This window comes from Arvicanthis niloticus, chromosome 4 (assembly GCF_011762505.2).
Source record: "Arvicanthis niloticus isolate mArvNil1 chromosome 4, mArvNil1.pat.X, whole genome shotgun sequence".
NCBI classification, from domain to species: Eukaryota; Metazoa; Chordata; class Mammalia; order Rodentia; family Muridae; genus Arvicanthis; species Arvicanthis niloticus.
Window position 1 is genome coordinate 75,790,549 of NC_047661.1, and position 25,137 is coordinate 75,815,685.

The 25,137-nt window shown below is 44.0% G+C and overlaps 5 non-coding genes and 1 pseudogene across 5 annotated transcripts; all 6 read left to right on the top strand.

Annotated features, from left to right (window-relative positions):
- Positions 1 to 363: 363 nt before the first annotated feature.
- Trnag-ccc (transfer RNA glycine (anticodon CCC)) lies at positions 364 to 434 on the top strand. The gene has a single exon. It is a non-coding gene; the product is annotated as a tRNA-Gly (tRNA).
- Positions 435 to 4,956: 4,522 nt separating this feature from the next.
- LOC117707796 (signal recognition particle 14 kDa protein pseudogene) lies at positions 4,957 to 5,328 on the top strand (annotated as a pseudogene).
- A 3,775-nt stretch (positions 5,329 to 9,103) lies between these two features.
- Trnan-guu (transfer RNA asparagine (anticodon GUU)) lies at positions 9,104 to 9,177 on the top strand. Its single transcript has one exon. It is a non-coding gene; the product is annotated as a tRNA-Asn (tRNA).
- Positions 9,178 to 15,006: 5,829 nt separating this feature from the next.
- LOC117708010 (U1 spliceosomal RNA) lies at positions 15,007 to 15,171 on the top strand. The gene has a single exon (XR_004606746.1). It is a non-coding gene; the product is annotated as a U1 spliceosomal RNA (small nuclear RNA).
- A 4,190-nt stretch (positions 15,172 to 19,361) lies between these two features.
- On the top strand, positions 19,362 to 19,434 carry Trnav-cac (transfer RNA valine (anticodon CAC)). Its single transcript has one exon. It is a non-coding gene; the product is annotated as a tRNA-Val (tRNA).
- A 1,769-nt stretch (positions 19,435 to 21,203) lies between these two features.
- Trnan-guu (transfer RNA asparagine (anticodon GUU)) lies at positions 21,204 to 21,277 on the top strand. The gene has a single exon. It is a non-coding gene; the product is annotated as a tRNA-Asn (tRNA).
- The last annotated feature ends 3,860 nt before the right edge of the window (positions 21,278 to 25,137 follow it).

Sequence of the window (25,137 nt, forward strand, 5' to 3'; positions counted from 1 at the left end):
CTCAGACGCTTACGGGTTTCCTCTAGTACAATTCTTGTACAAAAGCATTTGTTTTGAATGTGTTAGCTATTTTTTTTTCTTTTTTTTCCCATGATACTCGGGCGGAGTCGCACGGGACAGAGAGAGAGAGAGAGAGAGAGAGAGAGAGAGAGAGAGAGAGAGAGAGAGAGAGAGAGAGAGAGAGAGAGAGAGAGAGAGAGAGAGAGAGAGACCCGCGCCCTCTGCAGGCGGTCGCCTTAGCCGCTGCGCCACCGCTAGTTCGCTGCGTTAGCTATTTTTAGCCAACAATAAGATCATAGTAAAGTATACATCTTGTTAAAGAAATTAGATCCTGCTACCCTTCAAATGTTAAATGCACAGGGGGCATTGGTGGTTCAGTGGTAGAATTCTCGCCTCCCACGCGGGAGACCCGGGTTCGATTCCCGGCCAATGCAACGTCTCTCTTTTCAAAATTTCTTAAGCTTCTATCTAATTAGTAGAGACAGCACTATGTCTGCAACTAACAAAACAGTCCATTAGATTTGCAATACTGCCATTCTCGAACCAGACCAAAGAATTCAACTTTAAAATGTTGTACCTGTGTGGTAATTGATTTAGACACTAAAATGATTATTTTCTTCCAACAGAACCTTAGAAATCCCAAAAGCAGAAGGTACATGATTCCAACTGAACCTTGGGCTGACCATTGGTTGCGATTCCCTGCAGGAAGAATGTCCTGGGCAGATCCAGAGCCCTGGAAACCCAGACTAGGGGTCGGAGGATGGGAGTGGTGGGGGAGGAGAGCGGGTGCAGGAGCCAAAGGACCCTATATACCCTGGACACAGGAAGTCACTCACCACCGTTAGCCTCTGTACTCTCCGGCCCTTTGGAGTTCAAAGAAGGAAATAGTCTATGTCCCTAGCAATACCTGCCAACAGAGCCGACTCGAAAACTATACTTTTAATAATAAAAAAAAGTTCAGAATTTGAGTTTTGTTTATATTTCTTAGCACTTGGGGAGGCTTCGTGGAAAGTGAACAACAGAAATAAGGTTATGGGCAAAACAGCTCAGTAGGGTGGAGGAGCTTGCCACCAAGTGTTGATGATCTGAGTTCAGTCCCAGGAACCCTATGGTGGAAGGTGAGAACTGATCTCTGCCCTTCCCTCGCCTGCCCCTAAACAAATACACACAAGCATATACAGACAACAACAATTAAGATAAAACGCTTTCTTATTAAAAGAGAATGTAATGTGGGTGGAATAAGCCCTCTCCTCCTGGAGAGGGTCTGGATCATGGCCTTCATCACAGCAAACAAAAGCAAACAAACTCAGGAAGAGCAGCCTCAAGACAATACAGTAAAATTCAGATCTTAAGATAAAGAAAACAGCCTCCAGTCCTCTGGGCAATGCCGTGAAGTTAGAAAACAGAGAATTCCATGTACCAGGTCAAAGCCATAAAGGAAAGGCATCCACTTTAGTTTCTCTGTCTTTATTTTGGAACAGCATTTTCAAACATAAATACAAAGAGATTGCAAGCCAGGGATATTATACCGGACCAGCCTCTCTCAGGTTCCAGAGCTCTGCCTTGCAACTCTGACGCTTTATGTTAAACCACAGAGGCACGGTTGCCACAATCTGATCCACACCTTGGACAGCACCCTCGCCTGACAAGACAGAAGTTACTCTCCCCTGCCTGCTGCGGGAAGCCCTTGTCTTAAGGCAGCTCCTGCCTGTCTACTTCTATGGAACCTTGGAAACGCCCTGCTTGCCTCCCGTTCCTAGGATACGACCACTGAGCTGTAGAGTAAAGCTGGCTTCTACAGGACAGAACTGCTCACTACTTGTGCTATCTACTTCTCTTCGATGTCATCTGTGGGACTGTGAGTGTTAGGCGAATCTTAATCACACTGTGTGTATAAATTTCCTGATGCGTTTGAGTTCACTGTCTCTGTACTAGAACATTTAATGCAAGCATGACCAGTGCTGCCTCCGTAGGGTTGCTTGACCACATGATGGGTTCGCTGCCCAAAGTGGGGACTGTACGGTCATGAGGTTTCTGAGGAGACTCTGGCCAGCTAGCTTGAGTGTGGTGAGCATGGCTCAGGCAGGCCTTGTCCTTCTCCCCTATTCCCTCTGCCTTGGTACAAGTCAATAGATCACATTCCTGAAGCTAGCCACCAAGGTCTTTCCCCTTATTTGGTCACTTCCTCTCCCTGAGACTGACTACCAAGGTCCAGCTGTCAAAGTATTGAAGTCCAGCAATCAAAAACCCCCTTTGGCTCACCTAATTCACATTTCCAATCAAAATGAAACACCCCATCCTAACCTGGAGTTTCCTCTTGTGCCCTTATAAACTGCCATTTGCCTATGGGCCATGTCTGTCTCCTTTCAATCCAGAGGCATCCTTTGTCCCACTCCAGGACAAACACCCCTGTCCTCTCTCCTTTGTTCCCTTCCCCTTCTCCTTCATCCTCTGTCTCCCGTCTTTGTCTCTTATTTCCTGCCCCCTGTCCCTCTGGGGCAATTAAATCTCCTTTGTGATGAGAACTTAGTCTTGGGGGTCCCAAGCCAATACTTTTCCTTTCATTTTAGCTTAAAAGGGCAGGAATCCATGATGTGTCTTAAAGAAGAGGCACCACAAAGCTAAAATCTGCCTCCTCGGAAACCAGAAGCACCCAATCGCTGTTGAGCTACACACACACACACACACACACACACACACACACACACACACACGCGGTTGTTCAAAGCCTTGCTTAAGGGAGGTGGGGTGTGTGTAAAACATGAAACCTTGCCACAATTGTTTAAACAGATTAAGAAGCATTGTTATTGGTTCCACTTAGAGGGGGAGAAATACTTTAAATTATAAGACATGGATGCAAATTATGAACTCTAGAAAGAGCTCATCAAAGAGGAGGAAATATTTCTATTGCTGTTTGGTCCACTTGCACTTCAATTTCCAATGCTTTAAAACCTTTACCGACTGATTCTGAGAGCGTGTACAGTTGTGCTATGGCTGGTATTGAGCTAGAGAAGAAAAGGGCTATGGAAATAAAAGACAAAAACAAATCCAGGTATTTACCAGCATTGAGACCTCTGCCTAAACTCAGTAAGCATGTTAAAACTCAGTAATTTAAATCTTGATATCTTATATGAAGAAGAGAAGGAAGAGGCATTAAGAAAAAAAAATCTTGCAAAGTTGTGGTTGCACACACTTTTGATCTCAGCACTTGGGAAGCAGAGGCAGGTGGATCTCTGAGTTTGAGGCTATCCTGGTCTACAGAGGGAGTTTCAGGACAGCCAGAGCTACACAAAGAAACCCTGTCTTGGAAAAACAAAAACAAAGCAAAGCAAAACAAAAAAATCCTCATAATTCCTCTTCAGAGGAAGAGATCATTATTACCAAAAGTCAGTTTAGAGAACTATTGAAGGAAACTTTAAAATTAGCTATTTAAATGTAAGGATTCAGTTGGTGTGTTTCCAACATTTGATGACAGACTTTCTGCATATGATATCAAGTTTTCTAAACCTTTTAATCTAAAACAAAAGGATCAAGAGGAGGCTCAAAGAAGACAGGATTTCAAAATGCTTATAGATGATGTTCCATAGGTAATTTGTTTCAATTCCCTGTAATTATAACTCAATTTGAACCTAATGATGAATTCCCACAAGAAGCTTTCAATTTTACTCACATTCCTATTTCCTTTAAGACAATAAAACCCCAGTTGGGACTCCCTCGAAATGGTAGCATTCTGCTTACATTTAAGGAATTTTACAAGAACTCCCCCACTGAATATCAGTTAATCCCATGTGATTGGAAAGCTTTTAATGAGGGCTGTTCTAAAAACCAGGCTTATTTACAATTCAGAACATGGTGGCAAGATGAAGCTAGAATACTATGACTAGAAAAAATATTCCTATTACTGCAGATAAAATCAGGGTTTGCCTTATTGACATTCAGATAGGCATCTCCCCATACGTGACACCCTCAGTTGAGAGCATGGGGCCAGCCATTGCCTATCTGATTATTATTACTGTTTTATTTGTTCAGGTGAGGTGAATCCCAGTCAGGACTCCCTTCAAATACTAGTTGTCTAGTCTTGTGTTTGTCTGTATACATTGGTTGCAGTTCTGTCTCCCAGCTCCTCCTGGAGCTTACTCAGTCTTTGCCCCTCTCCTTGGCTCAATGAAACCCGATGTTTAAGACTCACAAAATCTCTTATGTCTGAGATTTCTTTGGTCTCTGCCCACTTCTGTCACCCCCTCTGGTCCTTTGATTCAGTTCTGCAGGAAGTCAGATGTCTTTTGGGCATAGATAATGTTGGGGTTTGCTGTTTTACCTTATTAAAAGCTGGTCCTGAAGTTGGGTTATGATCCACCCTCTCCCAATCCAAGCATTCTTGTTTAAAGTGTCTTTAAATCTCTGTCCTGGGTCAAAAGGTCATTTGACTCTAGGACAGAAAGAGAAAGAAGAAAACAGAAGAGCCCAGAAAAAGATACTATGTGCTTTAAAACAACTCAAAAGCCAGGCAGTGGTGGTGCACGCCTTTAATCCCAGCACTTGGGAGGCAGAGGCAGGCGGATTTCTGAGTTCGAGGCCAACCTGTTCTACAGAATGAGTTCCAGGACAGCCAGGGCTATACAGAGAAACCCTGTCTCGAAAAACAAACAAACAAACAAACAAAAAACAACAACAACAAAAAACACCTCAAAAGTAGACTGTTCCTGGTGGAAACTACTGTTGCTTATCTCAAACTCCTTTTCTTGGCCTTGAATCTCTAAAACTTTGGCTAAAATTTAAACTTACCTCAAGGTTTGTAAGTTTATTGGGTATTGTTTAAAAATATGTAAAACCTGTAACAAGTTAACTTAAAACTTCTTAGTCGTATGAAGCCCTCTGCCTATCATTGCATCCCTGTTGGAACTAAGACAGCAACAAGATCTTTAGAAAATTAATGAAAATTGACAGATAGGAGGCTTCTGCTGACGGAGTCGGAACCTGCGGAGACCAGGATGGTGTTGCTCGAGAGCGAGCAGTTCCTGACGGAGCTGACCAGGCTCTTCCAGAAATGCCGGTCGTTGGGCAGCGTGTTCATCATCCTGAAGAAATATGATAGTCGCACTAAACCCATCCCAAGGAAGAGTTCTGTGGAGGGCCTCGAGCCCGCAGAAAACAAGTGTCTGTGAAGAGCCACGGATGGGAAGAGGAAGATCAGCACTATGGTGAGCTCCAAAGAAGTGAGGACGTTTCAGATGGCCTATTCAAATCTACTGAGCACCAACACGGATGGGCTGAAGAAGAGAGACAAGAAGAGCAAGAGTAAGACGAGCAAACCAGCACAGTGACAGGCGTGACGGCTACCAGTCAGCCGTACAAGTGCAGTTGTCCTGTTTGCTGCTTTTAGCACTTCTGTCTGTAACTGTTTTCACGGAAGGGTTTAAAGAGAGAAGGGTTGGGATGTTCATAGGCTAGTTGTGGCAAGAAGCCAGTTTTAGATTTGCACTGTATGGCTGGATATTCTTAGATTCTAGCTGTAAGGTGTCTAGTCATCTCTGAGGAGCTATGCATCATTAGTCTCCATGCTAGCTGCTTCTTCTCCTACCCTATTTCCAACAATAACTACTAACTCGAGATGATACAGTTACTCAGTGATTTTTTGCCTTGTCTTTGAGATTACTGTAATAGTTTTATTGAAAGTTGTGTTATCCTACAGGTGGGTTGTTTTTCTTGATTGTATAATTTAAAATAAAAAATTCCATTTAGTTAAAAAAAAGAAAATTGACAGATAGCTTGTTCAAAAATCAAGAGTATGCGGTTTCAAAACTTAACAGCTGTTTCTATCAATCCTCTTATTAAGCAATAACCTCTTGATCAAACACTAACTTTTATAGACTGATGCTAATAAATTTAGAATTGCTGGATACTTTGATGAAAAAGACATATCCAAAGTGTTATAAATCTTATCTGTTCAAAAGATCAAATTGGCAGCTGTTATTATGGTCTTGTCAGATGTTCCCCAACCTTTAAACATTGTTACAAACTTACAATATGTAGCATGTACTGTTAGGCATATTTACACTGTTTTCCTTGATACAAAATTATTTCTTTTAGTGTCCCAGTTGTGCCAGCTGTTAATTCATCACATTAATTCACTTTTTATTACACATATCAGAGCACACATCTCCCTGGCCCTGTGGCCAACACTAATCAACTCATAGATTCTTTAATGGATACATAGGATTATATCCTTGTACATTTTTACCCGAGGCTATTAAATTTCCATGCAGGTACATGTGCTAACTGGAGAGCCTTAAAAACAAAATTTCCTTTAGTGCAAAAAAAAAGTATCCAAAACTAATAACTTCTGATTAGGAAACTTTTCATAGGCCGTGTTTGTCTTCTGGTAACAATCTCAGAGGTAATATATAGAAAGAGATATGGCTAACAAACGTAGTGCACATTAGAGTTTTTGGTAAGTTGCAATATGTATATCATTCTAGGCCACTGCATTAAGTAATAAAAAGGTTTTATCAGTTAGATTACATTCAAAAGGAGCTTTTAATGTCATGAGTATTCTTCCTCAAATTAAAATGTTCCAGTTTATACGTCACACACACACACACACACACACACACTACTAGAAGCTGAGTGGTGATAGAATACATCTTTAATCCCAGCACTCAGGAGGCAGAGGCAGGAGGATCTCTGAGTCAAGGCCAGCCTCGTCTACAGAGTGAGTTCCAGGACAGCCAGGACTACACAGAGAAACCCTGTCTCAAAAGAGAAAGAAGGGAAGGAAGGAAGGAAGGAAGGAAGGAAGGAAGGAAGGAAGAAAGGAAGGAAGGAAGGAAGGAGAGAAAAAGAAAAAGAGATTTACAATATTGAAATATTAAACATATTACTTGAGGGTTCTCAAGGACAGGCCATCATTGAAGATCTAACAAAATGTTAAAGGAAATGTTAATTGAACAAAAAGGAGGAGACAGCCCGTAAGCCTGGAAGCATCATATTAGACTCGTTATTTACTTTAAATTTTTGAATTGTAAAGACAATGAGTTTACACCAGCTGAAATTCATTGGCAATCTATTATTGAAGAAAGTATTAAGGGTGAAATACTACAACCTATTTGATATAAAGAGGAGGACTCTTGCAACGGAACAAAGACTGTTACAATCCAGGGGAAGGATGTGCTTATGTTTCTACAGAGACAGATGATTATTGGTTTGCAGAAAGACTTCAGAAACTGAGAGACAAGTAAGCAACCCAGATTAACCCTGACCTACCTACTGAACAAATGGCTCATCTAACTTGGGGTCAGATAGGCAAACAACTGAAAAAACCATTACCTTGGCCTTCCTGACCCTTTAACACAGTTCCTCATGTTGTGGTGGCTTCCAACCATAAATTGTGCTTTTGCCACTTCCTAACTGGAATTTTGCTACTGTTATGAATCGTAATGTAAATGTCTGGCATGTTGCAGAGTCACAACCCTCAGGTTGAGAACCACTGTCCTACACAGTGACTTGTACTTTTCCCACCTGGAGTGCAGCCTTCATCAGCAAATGAAGGAGGAAAGATGGCGTATTATCTGGGGCAAAATAAAATACCTGCAACCGTGTTCTTCACCAAGTTAGCAATCACCACTGCTCAAGTAAGGCGAAGAATTTTTCTTACTGGGCTTATATTCCTAACTCTCCCTCCCTTAAATTGGGGAGGGGCAGGATCCCACTATTTCAGTTGGTACCAATGACTCTAATGAGATCCCAGGACCCTACAACAGCAGCAGGTTTTTGCTCCCTAAAAACAGGGTTTAAATCTGGATTCATCTTATGAAGTAGGAGTGGAAGAGCCTGCTATGTGTATTTTGGGCATGAGTTCATTGTTTGAAAGTCATATCTAAAGAATGGTTACCTATCACTCATAATGCAACAAAGAATGAAGGGAAGGAGAACCCTTCGTTTTAGCAGTGGACGGGTTTTGAGGGACTATTACTAATGCTCCTCTCATTCCAGCTCATTTCCCACCTTGCCACACTCAGGTTGTCTCGGAGTGAAGTGAACAGACACACGGGGAACAATGCAGAGGGTTAGAACTGCGGGTCCTTATTACTGCTTCCTGTGGTCGTGTCATAGGTTGGAGCCCTGTAGCGTCTGCTCTCTCCAAACAGGAAGGCAAAAAGAATTATGATGGTTTCATAATACTAATACCGTCGCCGACTGCAGTAATGGGCCTGAAGGTGTGACATGGAGGTGGGACCTCACACCTAAAGCTCAGGGAATGATGTGGAAGAGGGGTCTGAAAGATTGTAAGAGCCAGAGAATCGGGGAGCCTGCTGTGAGATTGTGTCACCTAAGAAATGTCAGAAGCTAGACCCATAAAGTCTCACCAACATGACTGCACAAACATGAGCTGAGCAAGGACAATACACATGCCAAAGTGGACAGGAGAGCTCACAAAACTTCAACCCTACACAAGAATTACAGGCAACTAAGGAATCCTGGGGCCCAGGGGTCCAAGAGAAGAAAAGAGTACTCCACTTGGTTATCTAATGCCAAATGTCGGCCCTGAAAACATACAAACGAGTAACATTACACAGAAATGAGCAGGTTGTACTTATATATTTAGACGTATATATACATATGCAATACACATGTATATGTGTCTTTAACAATTTTTTATGCAAAACAAATTCACAAATTTGAAAAAGAGTAAGAACAGAGTATATGGGAAAGTTTGGAGAGGAAAATGATGAAACTTCATGATAATCTCGACAAAAAAAAAAAATGTTTTTTTAAAAAAAAGTACTGATTCAGTGAGTTCTATTGGGGCTCCCTGGGTGTTAGGTCGACCTAAGTCTACCTTCGCAGAGCCCGGTGTCGGTCTTGTCACAGGGCGAGGCGGGGGTTCTGAGCCTGGAAGCGCTAAGGAGAAGGCAGCTCAGCTGTTCAGGTGTCAGTAGATGGACTCAAAGTACAGGCATCAAAGGACAAGAACGATTGTATTCGCCGCTAAATAATCCAAATTTACAGGCACTGGAACTAACCCAGGAATTTTGCAATGGCTGTGATACTGGCTAGCCGAATAACTCACTCTCCATGAGAATGTAATCACCCACATGCTTGTGTCTCTGTGGCGCAATCGGTTAGCGCGTTCGGCTGTTAACCGAGAGGTTGGTGGTTCAAGCCCACCCAGAGACGTTTCTGGCTTTTATTGTATCTCCACAATGAAACATTCTTATGGTCTCTTATCCTAACAAAAAAATGTTCTAAGGGAATTTGAGAAGCCCGCTATAATCCGACCAGAGACAAGAGAAACCGTTCTGTGCTAATACTGTTTTGGTTTTGTTTGTAAAGTGAGGTTGGTAATTCGTATTACATTATCCAGAGGACACACTGGCTTTAGTAATTGCTCCATTTTGTAATGCTACCAGGAAAGACAAAGACCATCATTATCATGCTTGCTTAAATTCCTAAACCCTAGGTTAATCCCCTGCCCTGTGACAGGTCCGCCACCGGGCTCTGTGCAGGTGGGGCCTAGGTCAAGCTAACACCTGGGGAGCCTCAATAGAACTCATTGAATCAGTAAAATTGTTTTCCTTTAAAACCCCCTCCTGATCCCTGGAGAGTTACTGCAAGACTCCAGTTATGGCTGAGAGGATAGGGATGTGTGTTGCTATTGCAGAGGAACCAAGTTCGGTTCCCAGCACCTATGTCAAGCGTCTCATGTTGTCATGTCAAGCGACTGTTGTCAGGAAAATCTACCAGCCTGTCTCCTGTAGCATCTAAACTCACATATGCAAATCCTTTTTTAAAAGTCTAGTGACTCCGCGTTTCTTCCTCCGTTGCACCGTTATTTATCCCTATAGGTGGTGTTTTTAAAAATTAAGGCATTTCCGTGCTTCTTCTGCTCACACACAGTGCTCCTGCAGACATTCTCCTACAAATACGCTTGCCAGTTGTACAAGTCTTTCTGAGAGTCTGAGCCCTGGCTTTACAAATGCTATGCCAGATTACAGTATATGAGCTTCTAAGCAACCGACCTTATAAAACAACTTCCCGTAAGAATGGAACCAATTTATATTCCAATTTATTATATTTTTTGATATAATAAAATAAATTGAAATATAAATTGTGGTCATTTCTCTGGTGACCTGGTCAACCAGGGCTAGAGGGTCCTGGCCAGAGTGACTTCTTGAAGAGCTTTGTGCTAAGTATCTTACCCAAAAGGAGAAAATCCTCACTCACGGACCCCTGCTGTTTGTGCCTCCTCTCTGTCTCCTGTGGACAGACAACAGGAGACAATTAGTATAACATGCTCTGTTCTTCAGTGTTTTCAGAAGGATGGAACAGACTTCTACCTAGCTACATGTCGATCAATCAATATCTGTTAAGATATTGGCCCACATCATTGTGGCAAATCAAAAGTTAGAGGTGTGAGTCCCAGCAAGTGAGTTCCGGAAGAATTTTGGTTTTTAAGTCTGTCTTCTAGGACAAGTAATGTAGTATTTTAATTATGACTCTCTCTTTGGGAAGGTCAACCTGTTTTTATTAAGACCTTCAACTGATTGGATAAAGTCCATTCACATTTTTGCTTCACTTAGCATTTACTAATATAAAAGTTAATTTCATTTAAAATACACTTTTGCCTGGCCTACATATGAGTTCAGTTCAGGACAGCCAGGACTATGTAGAGGGACACTATCTTTAAAAAAAAAAAAAAAAAAAAGTAAGTAAGTAAGTAACTTAATTAAATATACCTTTGCTAAAACATTTAGCATCATGTTGGGCCAAAAATCTTTATATAATGACTTAGACAGGCTGGTACACAAAATTGGCTTTGATATTGTCTTTATGTTATCATTCAATGGGAGGGAGTGCTGTTCTATATGAATTCTCCATCTGAGACAGATGGTAGTCGATAGAATCCCACACCTTTTGTCACCCTGTGCAGAAACAGCCCCACCAAACTCATTCCTTTATCTTTAGCTCTTTGGGTTTATTTTTATTAATTTTTTTTTGAGATGAGGTTTCTCTGTGTAGCCCTGACCATCCTGGAACTCACTCTGTAGACCAGGCTGGCCTCACACTCAGAGATCCGCCTGCCCCTGCCTCCTGAGTGCTGGGATTGAAGGCGTGCACCACTGCCCCCTTCCCCAAGCCCTCGTTGGGTTTTCAGCACTAAGAGCTGTCACAGGACAATAACTTTCCATCTCTATCTGTATGCTGTGGACTCTTTCTCTCCCATCAGGGGTGAACATATGGATTTCTGGTTTGCTTTTATGAAATGAGCATCTAGGGGTGCGTGCTCTGCTGAGCAGTGTCTAGCAGTGTTCCTTTCTCTGTTAGGTGACATGTGGCAGCTAAAGGCAACCTATGAGTCTGTTTGGATTGGCAGTTGATTTGTTCTGAGGTATGTGTTATGTTTTGGTTTTGGTACTTCCTGGTATGTGACTCTGCTGTGTAGAAAGAAAAGTGGTTCACATTTTATCTGATATTGGATAAAAATCCTAGGGGCCCAGTAGGTGTCAGCATATATCTATAACACGAACACTCTCCCGTCACCCTCTTCTCCCTTAAGAACACTAGCTTCAATGCAGCCTGAAGGTGACGGTGGAGAGAAAGTGTCTCTGGCTTCCAGCAGCTACTGTGTTAGTACAATGAAGTTCTCGAGTGTTTGAACTACTTTTCAGTAGGTTAAATGGGCTGCAGGAAGGAGGGAAGAGAGACTTTGGCATTATATGGCAGGGAGTGAATATAAGGTCTGCCCCAGGGATCCCCAGAGGATAAAATGAGAGCTTCTGTCAGCTATGGAAGAAGCGACGAATTAACGAGCATGTGCGAAATAATTAATTACAATTTGAATGAAGGCTTAGTTATTCGTATACAATTAGTTCTCTTAAAGTATCCATTAATTTTAAGGCTTTTGTTGAAGGAGCATAAATTAGTTTCTGAGGGAAGATGGTTTACTTTAAAAAGTTTGTTCATGATCGGGTAGACCTGTTGCTTCCAGTTTTTTCATAGTGGGGAGAGGCACGTCTCAGTGGGAAGGTGTGTCAGGACAAAACTTTATTCCATGATATGAAAGCAAAACAGAGAGGAAGAGAATGGGGCTGAGATCCCAGAATTCCCACCAAGGGGTGGGTCTCCAATGGCCATAAGACTTCACCTCCATTTACCTCTCCCATAACCCAAAGCTGCAGAGTAAGACTAAGACTGTTTTTGAGGCAGGGTTTCTCTATGTGCCTCTGGCTCTCCTGGAACTCATACTGCCATGCCTACCTGACACTAAGACATTTAAACACAGAGCCTTTGAGAGACACTGAAGATTCAAACTACCATGAGTAATCAAACGACTTTCCAAGGATCACAGAATCAGTAGCCATCTAGGCCACAGACACAGCCACCTGCGCATTCTAATTTCTAACATAGAAAGTAGTTTTTCTTTCTTGCTACGCTGAGGATAAAACCCAGAGCTTTGTACTTAACAAACAAGAACCCTGTGGTGGTTTGAATGGGTATGGCCCCCGTAGACTTGTGTTTGAATGTTTGGTCCATAAGGAGTGGCACTATTAGGATGGATGGTCTCATAGGAGTAGGTGTGGCCTTGTTAGAGGAAGTGTGTCACTGTGGAGGTGGGCTTTGCGTTCTTATACATGGTCAACTTCTGCCCAGTGTGATGCACGGTCTCCTTCTGATGCCTGTGGATCAAGATGTAGAACTCTCAGCTCCTTCTCCAGCACCGTGTCTGCCTGCATGGTACCATAATGAAAATGGACTGAACCTCTGAACCTGTAAGCCAGGCCCAATTAAATGTTTTCTTTTATAAGAATTGCTGTGGTCATGGTGTCTCTTCACGACACACAACAATGGAAACCCTAACTAAGACATACCCTACTCACCCTTAACCCTAAAAAAAAAAAAAAAAAAAAAGACCATCTCACTCTAGAATCCGACCAACCTCAAACCCATAATTTTCCTGCCTCTACTTCCTGAGATTAGAGTGTGCACCACCGTGCTTGGCTTCTTTTCAGAACCTAACGTGGGCTAGTCCTCCTTCAACCGTGTATAATAAACAGGCTGAGCTTCCAGGCTTCTGGCCCATCTCTGCCAGCACCCTGCCCATCTGATCCCAGCTCCTCTGTATGTGTGCCTGTCATTTCTTAGCTCACAAAGCTGTACTGGTTGCAGCAGTGGACCAGGCTGACCTTAAACTCACAGAGATCTGCATGCCTCTGCCTCTTGAGTGCTAAGAAGACCTGTGCCACCACACTCAGCTCTATCCATGATTTTTTAAGTCACCAGTTTTTAGTGTATGAGAATTTCTGCTCTGGTTCATTTACTTTTACTATTTATTTGTGTCTGTCTGTTATGTGCATATACCTGCAAGTTCCAACAGAGGACAGAAGGTGTTGGATCCTCTGGAACTGTGGGTGTAAGTGCTGGCCACTGAACTAAACTCTGGTCCTCTGCAAGAGCAGCAAGCACTCTTAACAATTGTGCCATCTCTTTAGTCCCAGCTTATTCTAAAAGTAGAACTTAATAGATCTCTTGCCCTTTCCCCCTAAATAACAAATAAAACAGCTCAAGTGTTAGACACTCCACAGGTTACCTCACCAAGCAATAGTAAAATTGTCTAAGTGAAATTGTCCTTTACTGGTTAACTGATTGCTAAGTCTATTTAGATGGGTTTGTTGTTGTTGTTGTTTTTAGTGTAAGAGTGCTCTGTCTGCATGCCAGAAAAGGGCATCAGGTCCATTTGTCATGAGCCACCATGTCTTTGCTGGGACTTGAACACTGGTTCTCTGAAGGAGTAGATGGTCTATAACCGCTGAGCCATCTCACCAGCATCTGTTTACTAGTTAACTGTCCAAAAAGCAAGAACTTAAAAATCGGATCAACTAGTTAATCAAAAGCTCTCCAGTTAGAGGCCAGCCTAGTCTACAGAGTGAGTTCTAGGATAGCCAAGACTACCTAGAGGAACCTTAACAAAACAAACAAATAAACAAAAAGCCTGGTGTGGGAGGCTCACACCTTTAATTGCACCGCTGGAAAGGCAGAGGCAGGAGACTCTGTAAGTTCAAGGCCAGCCTGGTCTACATAATGAACTCCAGCACACCAGGGCTTTGTTGAGAGACCCTGTCTCAGAGAGAGAGAGAGAGAGAGAGAGAGAGAGACAGAGACAGAGACAGAGACAGAGACAGAGACAGAGACAGAGACTGAGAGACAGATTTCAAGGGGCCAGAGAGGTGGCATAATAGGTAAGGACAGTTGCCGTCAAGCCTGACTGGGCCCACACTGAAGAAGATCTCACTGCCACAAAATGTCCTCTGACTTCCACACGCAAGCCGTGGTACACACCCCCGCTCCTCCTTCACATACACAACACACACACAAAAGGAGTACTTCTTTATTTTGCATATATGTATGTGAGCCGGAGGAGGTCCGGAGAGGGCATATTGGATCCCCTGGGCCAGGAACCCAGACTTGGGTAGCCCCAAGTTCCAACTCAGTGTCAGTTTCAACTCAGTGTCAGTTTCGTGATGTTCCTGTAGAAGAGAACACAGAAAGCGACAGGTTAAAAACTCAAGAGCCCTTTAAACTCCGGCGGTGGAGACCCGCGGCAGGCAGGTGGGAGCAGCGCAGGGAGGAGACCTCTGCGGTAGGGCTGGCTCCTGTACTGCCTGACGACAGTCTCCTTCAACGCTCCAGCACTGCGCAAAGCGAGAAAGTTCAACAGGGCCCGCGAACCGGGCCGCGAAAGGTAGGGACGTGATGTCACCTCTGGGTGCCTGACAGGGGCGGGGTTTATGCAGATGAGGGTCGCGCAGGGGCTGCCGCGGCCGCAGGCGCCGGGAAATCGCGAGTGATTTCGCCGCGGCGTGGGACAGAGTGCGGGTCCGCGGGAGTGATCGGAGCGCAGGGATGGCGTGTGCGTCCGGGGAGGCCCGCGGTCGGGCGGGTTGAAGTGACCATGCGTTAAGGGTGGCGGGCCGGCGGGTGTGAGTCGGGGCTGGGTGCGAGGCAGGCATACTTACCTGGCAGGGGAGATACCATGATCACGAAGGTGGTTTTCCCAGGGCGAGGCTCACCCACTGCACTCCGGGTGTGCTGACCCCTGCGATTTCCCCAAATGCGGGAAACTCGACTGCATAATTTGTGGTAGTTGGGGAGCTGCGTACGCGCGGTCCCCTGACATTTACTGTATAAAAATAAGGGAGTACGTTAGGTTGTACACAACTGACTAGCTGGTTTTATGTCAACATACATTGGTTATCTGAGAAACATACATTTTGGGCTGTATGCAAACCAAGGAGTACTTTCTTGCTTAATGATTAGTGAGAATCTGGGACGCCAATGGGCTCATCTCTGGGCATAAGTAGGATAAAAAAGACCGAGCAAGTTTGAGTAAGGAAAAATATACTTGACTTTTTAATTTTAACTAAATATTAGCAGAAAGGTACAGAAATGTTAAAACAGATTGCTGGAAAAAAGTCCTCAAAACTGCAGAGGCCTCCGTGGAGGACAGTTCCTGTTTTGAGCATGGCAGACCGACAGAAGGTGGGGTGTCCCCAGGCTCTATAGCATCCCATTCTAACTCAAGCCCAGCATCCTTACACTCTACCGCTGACATCTCAGTGACTTTGGAGCGAGCTCTGGCATCTTCAACTTTTTTTCTTTATGATACTTAAAACTTTCAAGTCGCCGGGCGGTGGTGGCGCACGCCTTTAATCCCAGCACTTGGGAGGCAGAGGCAGGCGGATTTCTGAGTTCGAGGTCAGCCTTTTCTATAGAGTGAGTTCCAGGACAGCCAGGACTACACAGAGAAACCCTGTCTCGAAAAACCAAAAAAAAAAAAAAAAAAAAAAAAAAAAAAAAACTCTCAAGTCAGAAACATTTCCTGATTTCCAAAGGGACAATCTCTCTGCCCTTCATCTTAAGTGTAAGAATTTTTAAATTCACCTCTTCACCTAATTTAAACTTTGTCTTCACTTATCTCATAGGGTTTGTTTTGTTTTGTTGTTTTTGCCTTTTATTTTATTGTTTATTTTGAGACAGGGACTCACTGTGTAGACCAGACTGGCTGCTCTTGAACTCATGGAGAGCCTGTGTCTCCCAAGTTCTGGGATTTAAGGCATGCGCCGCTATACTTTAATACCCGCTCCATCTTTCTCCAACAGGCTGTGTGGTCCTCACCGCTGAGGAGTCCTCATCAAAGAATCCACATTGAAGGCCTCCATCGTCATTTCCCCCGTGGATCCTGGTCTTGTGATCATGTGAACCTGTGGAAATCTGCTCACATACCTTCACTTTTTCAAACTAGTATTATTTCAATTCCTTTTAGGTAGCACTGGACACTTTTTCTTTCGCATCCTTCATTTCAAGCAAGCTGTTGACAAGTTCTTCATAACAAAATGCTTCAACTGAAGACCAGGCCACATCAGGACTTAGAGAAGGAACCAGCAAAGGGGAAAGACTGAGTCTGCTACTCGGTCTGAGGAAAGAGTCTCTCCCATGTCTTTCTTATAACAGGCAAGACGGTGGACACACACTTCAGGATGCCTTGGCTGTCCTGAAACTCACTCTGTGGATCTTCTGGCCTCAAACTCAGAAAGGATTCAGCTGATCTTTATAGGAGCAGGCTGTGTGTAGGAGGTTGACTTTAGGCTGTGACTATCTGGGGGGTGAGGGGGAAGAACGCTATGATGGACATTCTCTGCACACACTATAACATTTGCATTAGGTTCCCTGAGGAGGAAAGGCCTCTCTATCTCCCTGAACTTTACTAGGGCAAGGCCCACCTCAGGACTTCACTCATTCAGAGCCTCCTCTGATCCCACAACTAGCTCTCCATTTTCTGTAAATTATAGGATGATTTGTGTAACACATGTACTCTTGGCAACTTCTTTAGTTTTTAGTAAGTATTCTGTCTGGCAAAGAGGAAAATAATCCCTCAGAGTCTGGTGGGGATGGGGGTAGGACACTCACATTTATTGAATACTATACTTTCATCAAACTTAAAGTAAATTTACATATCACAAATTCAAGTAATTTAGTTCTGTAACTGTCATTTTACTCATACCAGAATATAAACTGTTTAAGTAAATTGCCAACTGTGTAGTTTGTTGGTGCAGAATCAAGATTTATGTCCAGAACTGTATTCCTGACCCCCCCCCCTTCTTTATCCCCCTACTGGCCTTGTTGCCCAAGGATGGATTGAACTCCTGATACCCTGATACAGAAGAACACCACCTCATCCAGCTTTAAGATCGGCATTTATTTCTATCTCTAAGAAAGGACTTAGTGAGAAAACACCATTAAATTAGTTTTGGTTTCTCAACAAATACATATAAATGCGTGTGGAATGTTTTAGGTGGCAGACATATGTAGACACCCAGGGCGTGAGGTAAATAAGGTGATCCTTTTTCAAAGATACTCAACACTATGTAAACATCTCACTTAAGAACATTTGTCATTGTTATGTGTTATTCATTACCTGAAAACTAAGAATAACAAACCTAAAACTAAGAATAAATAATAAATCTAAATAATGGTATCCAGAGTAATGGATAGGTACGCCAAAGCCTCAGAAACTACCTCAAATTCACACCAGCGAGACATGCAGCCTTAACAAAGAACATTATTATGTCTGGAGTGTCCAAAAGTGGCAGAGGAGGTTACCTTTCAGGTACATATCTCACAGCTGACCTCTGCAAGGTCATGATGGGAGAGACACTAAGGATGCAGGGGAGAGAGAGATTAACCGAAGTGAGAAGGAGGGGAGACCTTGGAGACCTCAGGAACTCTTACATCTTAAAGGAGTCTGAAGAATGAAGGAACTTAGACAACCTGGATAGGTGCAGCAAGGTTTGGCTCCAGGAGCCTGAACTGATCTCCAAGATTTACCCACGATGCACCTGTGCTCTCCCAGTCCTGGACGATCATTCTTCTGCAGTCCTGTGAAAATCGAAGGCACCCCTGTTTTCCTCATAGCCTTTTCTTTGAAGTGTCTATCAGCTTTTATCTACACAATACCCCCCTTTTGTGATTTCTTAATTTTGAGCAAAGACTGGAAAAGGCACTGGAGATCTGTTTAACACCAGACTCTAAATTTACTCTGGATGTCGCTGAATTGTCCTATTGTTACCCGTTTCCTTTGATCTTATGGGTCTGTTGTCTAGAACCAGCCAGAGGAAGGGCGGAGAACCTACCATTCGAGAGGCTCCTGTCTGAGGCAGAACTGCGTGCTGCCGCCAATCCAGCCTGCAGAGACTCGTTGTCAAGTCTCTATGGAATCTGCAGGGAGGGCGAGGCAAGTGGGCACCCGTGATACTCTGTGGTCTTTGGGCGCCCACTGCCCTTCCCGCTTCTGTACCAGAATGGACATCTGCCCCCTTCGTCTTGTCTTTGTTGTACCCCCAACAAATCTAGACGCAACTAATGTCTAGATGGGTATGGGAGTACGAAGATAGACAGTGAAGGATGGGAGAGAAACGTTTCTCGAAAGTTCACCATTTAAAGCTACCAAGAAGCCTGGCTACAGAGGACGACAGGCGGGGTCTCTCTCAAAGATTCAAGAAAATGGACTGACCGATTGATTAAGATCGATTCAGACTCAGCTTTTCTCCGTCCTTCTGGCAATTTGCTGTAAGGTCCTGGGCTAAGAATCGCACTTCATAACTAGTTGAACAGGGAAATCAAAACAGCAGCAGCAACAACAAGATGAGTCCAAAATTGTAAAGAATAAACCAAACCAATGGTTCGAAAAAGTATCTCAAGACCAAAGACGTTCTGAAGTCTGAGTTAGCGTCCCAGTGACCCGACGGCAGGAGTCCTCAAACGAATGCAATCCACGCTGAGAACGCGCGGCTTGGCTTGAGTTGATATTTGGTGAAAAACAAAAACAAACAAAAAACCAAATATCTTAACTTGTAAGATGATTAAGTACTGGACTTTGAATCGCACAGGCTAAATGGCAGCAGCCGAGACCCGAGGGGCCCCCTCTGGGTCTCGAGTCAGAGACACTAAAAGCTAAATCAGGGCTTGTGAAGGCAGGCCACTCGAGGTCACGGGAGAGAGCAGCAACACAGGAAAAGTAGAGCACAGGGTCAGAGGAAAAGTTCTACAGCGTCTGAGTTGAATAAACACATCGATCTTTGTTCAAGGGTCAAGAACACTAACGGTTGTTGGCGCCGTGAAAGAAAAACAAACAAACAAAAACCATTCTGCGGCCCTCCGCTTCCCAGGAGCAGGACTTACGTTGTCTGAGCGATCACTGGTGTGCCGGTTAAAATTTAAAATGCTTTTGGATTTCATGTTAGAAACTGGTAGGGATAGCAGGTACTCAATTCTCATGCAATCGCGCAGCAAAAGGATCATATGTGGTTTCCGTAGTGTAGTGGTTATCACGTTCGCCTCACACGCGAAAGGTCCCCGGTTCGAAACCGGGCGGAAACAGGGAGTTTCTTTTAACCCAGCCTAGAGTTACCACAGTGGGGGTAAAAACCCTTATTAGTCTTTGTGATGGTGGTTTTAGACACTAGGATGTTTGGTTCATCCAGGTGAGGTCATGAGGAATCCACCCTCGGGATTAGGTCAGTGTCCTTAGAAGGAGAAAATCCCAGAGAGTGACCCTTCCTTCCTCCGGGTGGTCTGCTTTACTGGGAATAGAAACCACCGCTGGTATTAAAACAAAACTCAATTGGTATTTCGTTATGATAGCCTGAGCTATTTTAAAAAGTACCCTAGAAAATCCCGTTTCGGCACTAGGGAAGGTTGGCGTCTCTAGTGGATTTTAGTACTGGTGAGAGGACTAAAAATGGGCCTGGAGGAAGGGGACCACTGTTAGTGCATAGGGTGCAGTGTGCATTTGAAATGGCGAAGGGCTTTGAGTGCCGAGCATCAGCTAAAAGGTGGTCTGCTTGACTGGACAGTACCGCGTCATGTGAATGTCGCGGGCAGTGCATCCTCATATGAAAGTCGCCTCGGTCTCCTGCACAGAGCAACTGAAAATTATAATGGCATTTGGGTAAGAGGGAAGGTCGTGATCTTCAGTCAACGTGAAGATAGATGAGGCTTTTATTGTATCCACAACAACGTTCCTACTTAACTATCAGGGGAGATAGACCGTTGTGCGAATGAGTTTAGTCCCAAATGTCTATTCAAAGGATGATCCCTGTAGACTGCCCCATGGCTCAGTGCACCAAATAGGCAGTCACGGACTGTAGGCGGCTCCTCTCTGCGGGCTCTGGTTGCTGGGACCAGGAGAAAAACCACATTCTAGTCTGCTGGGAGCAGAAGAAAGGTCACATTTTAGTCTGGATGTAGTGGGTCATTCTTTTAATTCCAGCACTTGGGAAAGTTGAATCTGAGTTTGAAGCCAACCTAAAAGGGGTTGGGGGAGCTAAGCTGGGCATGTCAGCTTTCTCCCACGGTCTCTTTTCTCTTTCTCTTAGACTCCGCACTTCAAGGCTGATACCATTTAATGATGCTTCTATCTTCTTTCCTATCACCCTCAACCCCCTCCTTTTGACACCGAGGAGCAGAGCATGCGCAGTCCTCAAGCGCTCGCCCTTCTCACTGCTTGCTCTCTATTCAACAGCCAGAACAAGAGAGCTGGTGCGGTTCATGCTATTTCCTGCTTTATGGAGACACAGAAAATCCAAGGTTTCTCCTGACCAGCACCTGTGGCATGGGTCTCCCTCGTACTCCAGCCGACTTGGTTGCGGCCGATGGGGCAGCGAGAGCTGGGAAAAGGCGAGAGGGTTAAGGGGGAGTCGTGAAAGGGAGCAAAGAAAGTAGGTCAGGGAAGAAAAAAAGGAAGATGACAGAGAAAAACGAGGCTTCTCAGCTGACTAGCAAAGCTATTTACTGTTTCTGCTCCTCAATAAGGCGGGTTTTTTTTTTAAGTAAATGTTTGTAAATTTAAAAACAAGGGCCACTAGAAATAAGGGAATTCGTGTTTGGGACGCCTGGTGATGTTCTAGCGTGTGCCCACGGTCACGTCGGTTCTGATCTTAGCCCTGGTAGCGTGGTACCCTCTCTTGAGCCCACTGGAACTAGCGCGTGCGTCTTTTGGTTTCCGGTTTCCTTTTAAGGAGAGCAAGCTTTACCTCCGGCTGGGGCGATCCAGGCGAGAGAAGCACAACGGGAGCAAGAAGAACAAGGAGCCAAGCTGGAGGCGAGTGACTGGTTTCTTATGAGATGGGGAGGGCACTTGCTTCCGTGTCTCCGTGGCGCAATCGGTCAGCGCGTTCGGCTGTTAACCGAAAGGTTGGTGGTTCGAGCCCACCCGGGGACGTGTGGTTTATGAAGAGAAGATTGTTTCATTCCATTCTCAACTCACAAATCTTCTCTCCTTAAAGCGAGGTTCTTTTCAGGCCCAAACTATTATTTGTAAGGTTTCCTTCCCTTTTTTAAAAAAACAACTAATATCTGTCCCTTTCCCATATACTTTTGACTTTTGATCATGTGTTTCATTATTACAAACAATAACATCCATTCTGTGCACACATCTGTGGTCGCTCTTGCAAGCGCTTCTGTAGAGTCCTGGTAAGCAAGTGTTCAATGCTAGTATTTAAATTTTAAAATCTGTCTCTTTTGTTGGCTTATTAGCTGTAATTCTTTCCTTGTTTTTATTGTCATTAACTTTCTAACTTATCATAGTCTATTTTCAAGTGCTGTCGTTCGTGGCTACTTGCATTGCCATCCTCCCCCCGCCCTTCCCCCCACCCCCCCGCTCCAAAGACGCCGAGTAACTCATCTTTACTACTTTTGTTTAAAGTCTGATTTTTTAAAAAAGGAAATGAAAATAACAGAATAGTGACACTGTGCTTGCCGTTTCATTTGTAGCGGTATTTACAATGCTCCTAATTCTCAGTGTGCGTACAGATTCCCTCCGAGTGGCAGCTACTTTCCCCATCCCCCTACTCCCGTTCTTTAAAAGCGGACCTCTGCATTTTGTGTATGTGCCATTCCTCCAATAACTTTTGAAGATTTTTTTTTTCTTTTCCAACAGGTTTTAGCAGTTTAATTCTCTGTGCGTAGGTGTGGTTTTCCTCAAATGTCTAGTACACGAGGTTATTCAGATCCTCAGGTCAGTGGGTTAATAATTCTCATTACAACTGAACATTTTTCTCTTTTTTTTCTTTTTTCTTTTTCTTTTCTTTTTTTTTTTTTTGTTGTTGTTGTTTGTTTGTTTGTTTTTCAAGACAGGGTTTCTCTGTGTAGCCCTGGCTGTCCTGGAACTCACTCTGTAGACCAGGCTGGCCTCAAACTCAGAAATCTGCCTGCCTCTGCCTGGGATTAAAGGCGCCCGGCACAACTGGACATTTTTCAGTTACTGGTCCTTAATTTTTTCTTCTTCTTCTTCTCCTTCAATCCATTCAGGATCCTAAATTGCTGGTTGGGCTTCCCACAGCCGCTCCTGGTTGGGCTTCTTACCGCCGTCTACCACTTAAACTTAAGGACTTTTTCATTGATTTTTTTTTTTCCTGGTTCTCTGAGACAGGGTTTCTCGGTGGCTCTTCTTTATGGCCCTGGCTGTGTTGGAACTCGCTTTGTAGACCAGGCTAGCCTGGAACTCAGAGATCCACCAGCCTCCAATTGCTGGGATCAAAGGCGTATGCCCTCATGCCCCAGCAAACATTTTTTTTTTATTATTTTCCTTCTTAATGGCTTCCCGTAGCTCTGCACTCCCTAACCTTTCCCCATTTAATAGCTTACTTTTTGTTAATTTCATCTGGTACATTTATTATCTTGGATGTTATTTTAGGCTTGGAAGGTAAATTCTGGCCATTTTAATTTTATATTGTCTATGTCCTTGGACCTACAAAACAATTATATAACAGCTTCAAGTTTTTCTCAACGCATTCTAACTTATCAAATCCGGACCAGGATCTATTTATTCTCCTCATTATGTGCCAGGTTTCTTGCTTTTGTGCATACCCAGTATCTTAGTTTGGGTTTTATTGCTGTAAAGAAACACCATAATCACAGCAACTCTTATAAAGGACAACATGTAATCGGGACTGGCTTACAGTTTCAGAGGTTCAGTCCATTGTCATCATGGTGGAGAGCATGGCAGCATGGTGTGCAGCAGTCTGGAGCTTGTACGCACTCAGCCTCAGACCTTGGAACGAGCTGCCCAGCCGCAGGACTGCCCTGGCTCTGAACAGCGACCAGATGTTCAAGATAAAGAATGGTCCATTTACTAGATTGGACTTCCTCGAAAGAAAGACCTCCATGGTCCATACTTCTTCCAGAGACCACGATGGTCCTTGGCTCTTGCTTCGATAGCCATGTTGATGTCCGCGGGTTGTACTGCCACCCGAGACCAAGTTCTTAGTCCGCGCTGTTGACAGAAAGCATGTAGAAGCCCAGGATTTGTGCACCCGCTGACTGTAAAAGGCAAGGAAGCTACTCTCGAAGTAGTATCGCTGTCTGCAGACGCATAGTTCAAAACGAGGACAGCAGAAGGCTTCAATGACAACCCCTACTTCCACCACAACCCAACCACCAAAATAAATAAATAAATAAATAAATAAATAAATAAGAGCCTAAAAAGGAAACTATCAGAGAACTCAGGAGTTTTTTGTTTGTTTTGTTTTTTAACTCATTTCAAGTGAGTACACTGTCGCTCTCTTCAAAGAGACCAGAAGAGGGAATCAATCATTACAGATGGTTCTGAGCCACCATACCAGTTGGCAGGAATTGAACTCAGATCCCCTGGAAAAGCAGTCAGTGCTCTTAATCACTAAGCCATCTCTCCAGCCCCAGAGAACTCTTAAAAACTGTGATAGGGTGTTGAAGCGTAGCTCTCCACATTGATGGCTTCTGGTGGGGGGGAGGGGGGCGCAGTTGGAGAAGGATTCATCTTCCCTTCGGGGGCTGCCACTGGGAGTCTGTCCGTGCTCCAATGAGTGTATACGGACAACACAAAATGAACTTGAGTTTTTCCTTTTATTATTTTTTTTCTCTTTCTTTTTTTGTCCCCCTTTGTAGGAGCGAGATTACAGGGAAGGGGAGTGGACACAGGAGGATTGGGAAGTAAGCGTGATAGTGATCGAGGTGCATGATGGGAAATTCTCAAATAATTAATAAAATATTATGTTGGAAAAAATATTGCCAAAAGACTATTTTTAAAAAAAAAAAAAAATAGAGTTCAAAAACTTACAAGAGAATGCACCCCAACAGTCACTAGGGAACACAGGGTCCTATTGCTGGTTCTTGGTTTTAGGGAGAAAAAAAAGCTTTTTTAACATTTCCAGATGGTAACTTGAGGACAATTTTGTTGGCGTTTAAGAGCGGAAGCAGTGGGGCGGTAATGTCACTTGCCTTTAACCCCAGCATTCAGGAGGCACAAAATGTGTGTGTGGGTGTGTGTGGGAGAAATATGCTTACTACCAGATTAGTTGAGAAATGTGTTTCTAGCACATAAAGACAAACTGTTGGCTAGCAACCATGTTCCAGGAAAGGATACAACCTGCAGATAACCGCAGCCGTCACACAGTGAGGACCATGCTTTGTAGCCCTCTTCCCTTGCGGTGATCGCCTTCAGCCACAGGTTACAACGCCCTACCATTTAACAGTCTACAAGCAAAAGCTAATGAGGTCGACTTTGAATATAAATCCCCAGTCTGCGCATGACAGGAGATTTGTAACAGAGCGCAACAGAGACAAAGTAGCAGCGCCAGGAGGCTGCGGGTGACCGACTTCACAAAAACTATTCTGAGAACAGGAACCCTGGGGAACAGTAGTAGAGTGTCAGAGATGGTGAGAGCTCCATCCCAAGGGAGACACTTGCAATCTAGAAAGTCACCTGCTGGCTTCTGTCTCTAAGAGGAGAGTCCGAGGACCTTGCACCAAGAATCGGCCGCTCACCCGCCTTCCTCCAGGGCCGCTCCTGCCGGGCCTCAGGTGAGTCACCGCGAAAGAAAGGAGTCACCTCTTCCTGGACTACATCAAAGATGTCTTCTGCTCACTAAAAGAGACCCAGTAAACATTTCAAGGACATTTTGAACTAGGTATTTCTGTCAAATCTGAAGACTGTCTTTGCGGAATACAAAACATAACACAAGATGATCATTGAAGCCTGATGCTGGTGGCTGAAGAGGAGGCCAGTATGACAAAGTCCATCACCATGATGGTCGTCTGGTTTAT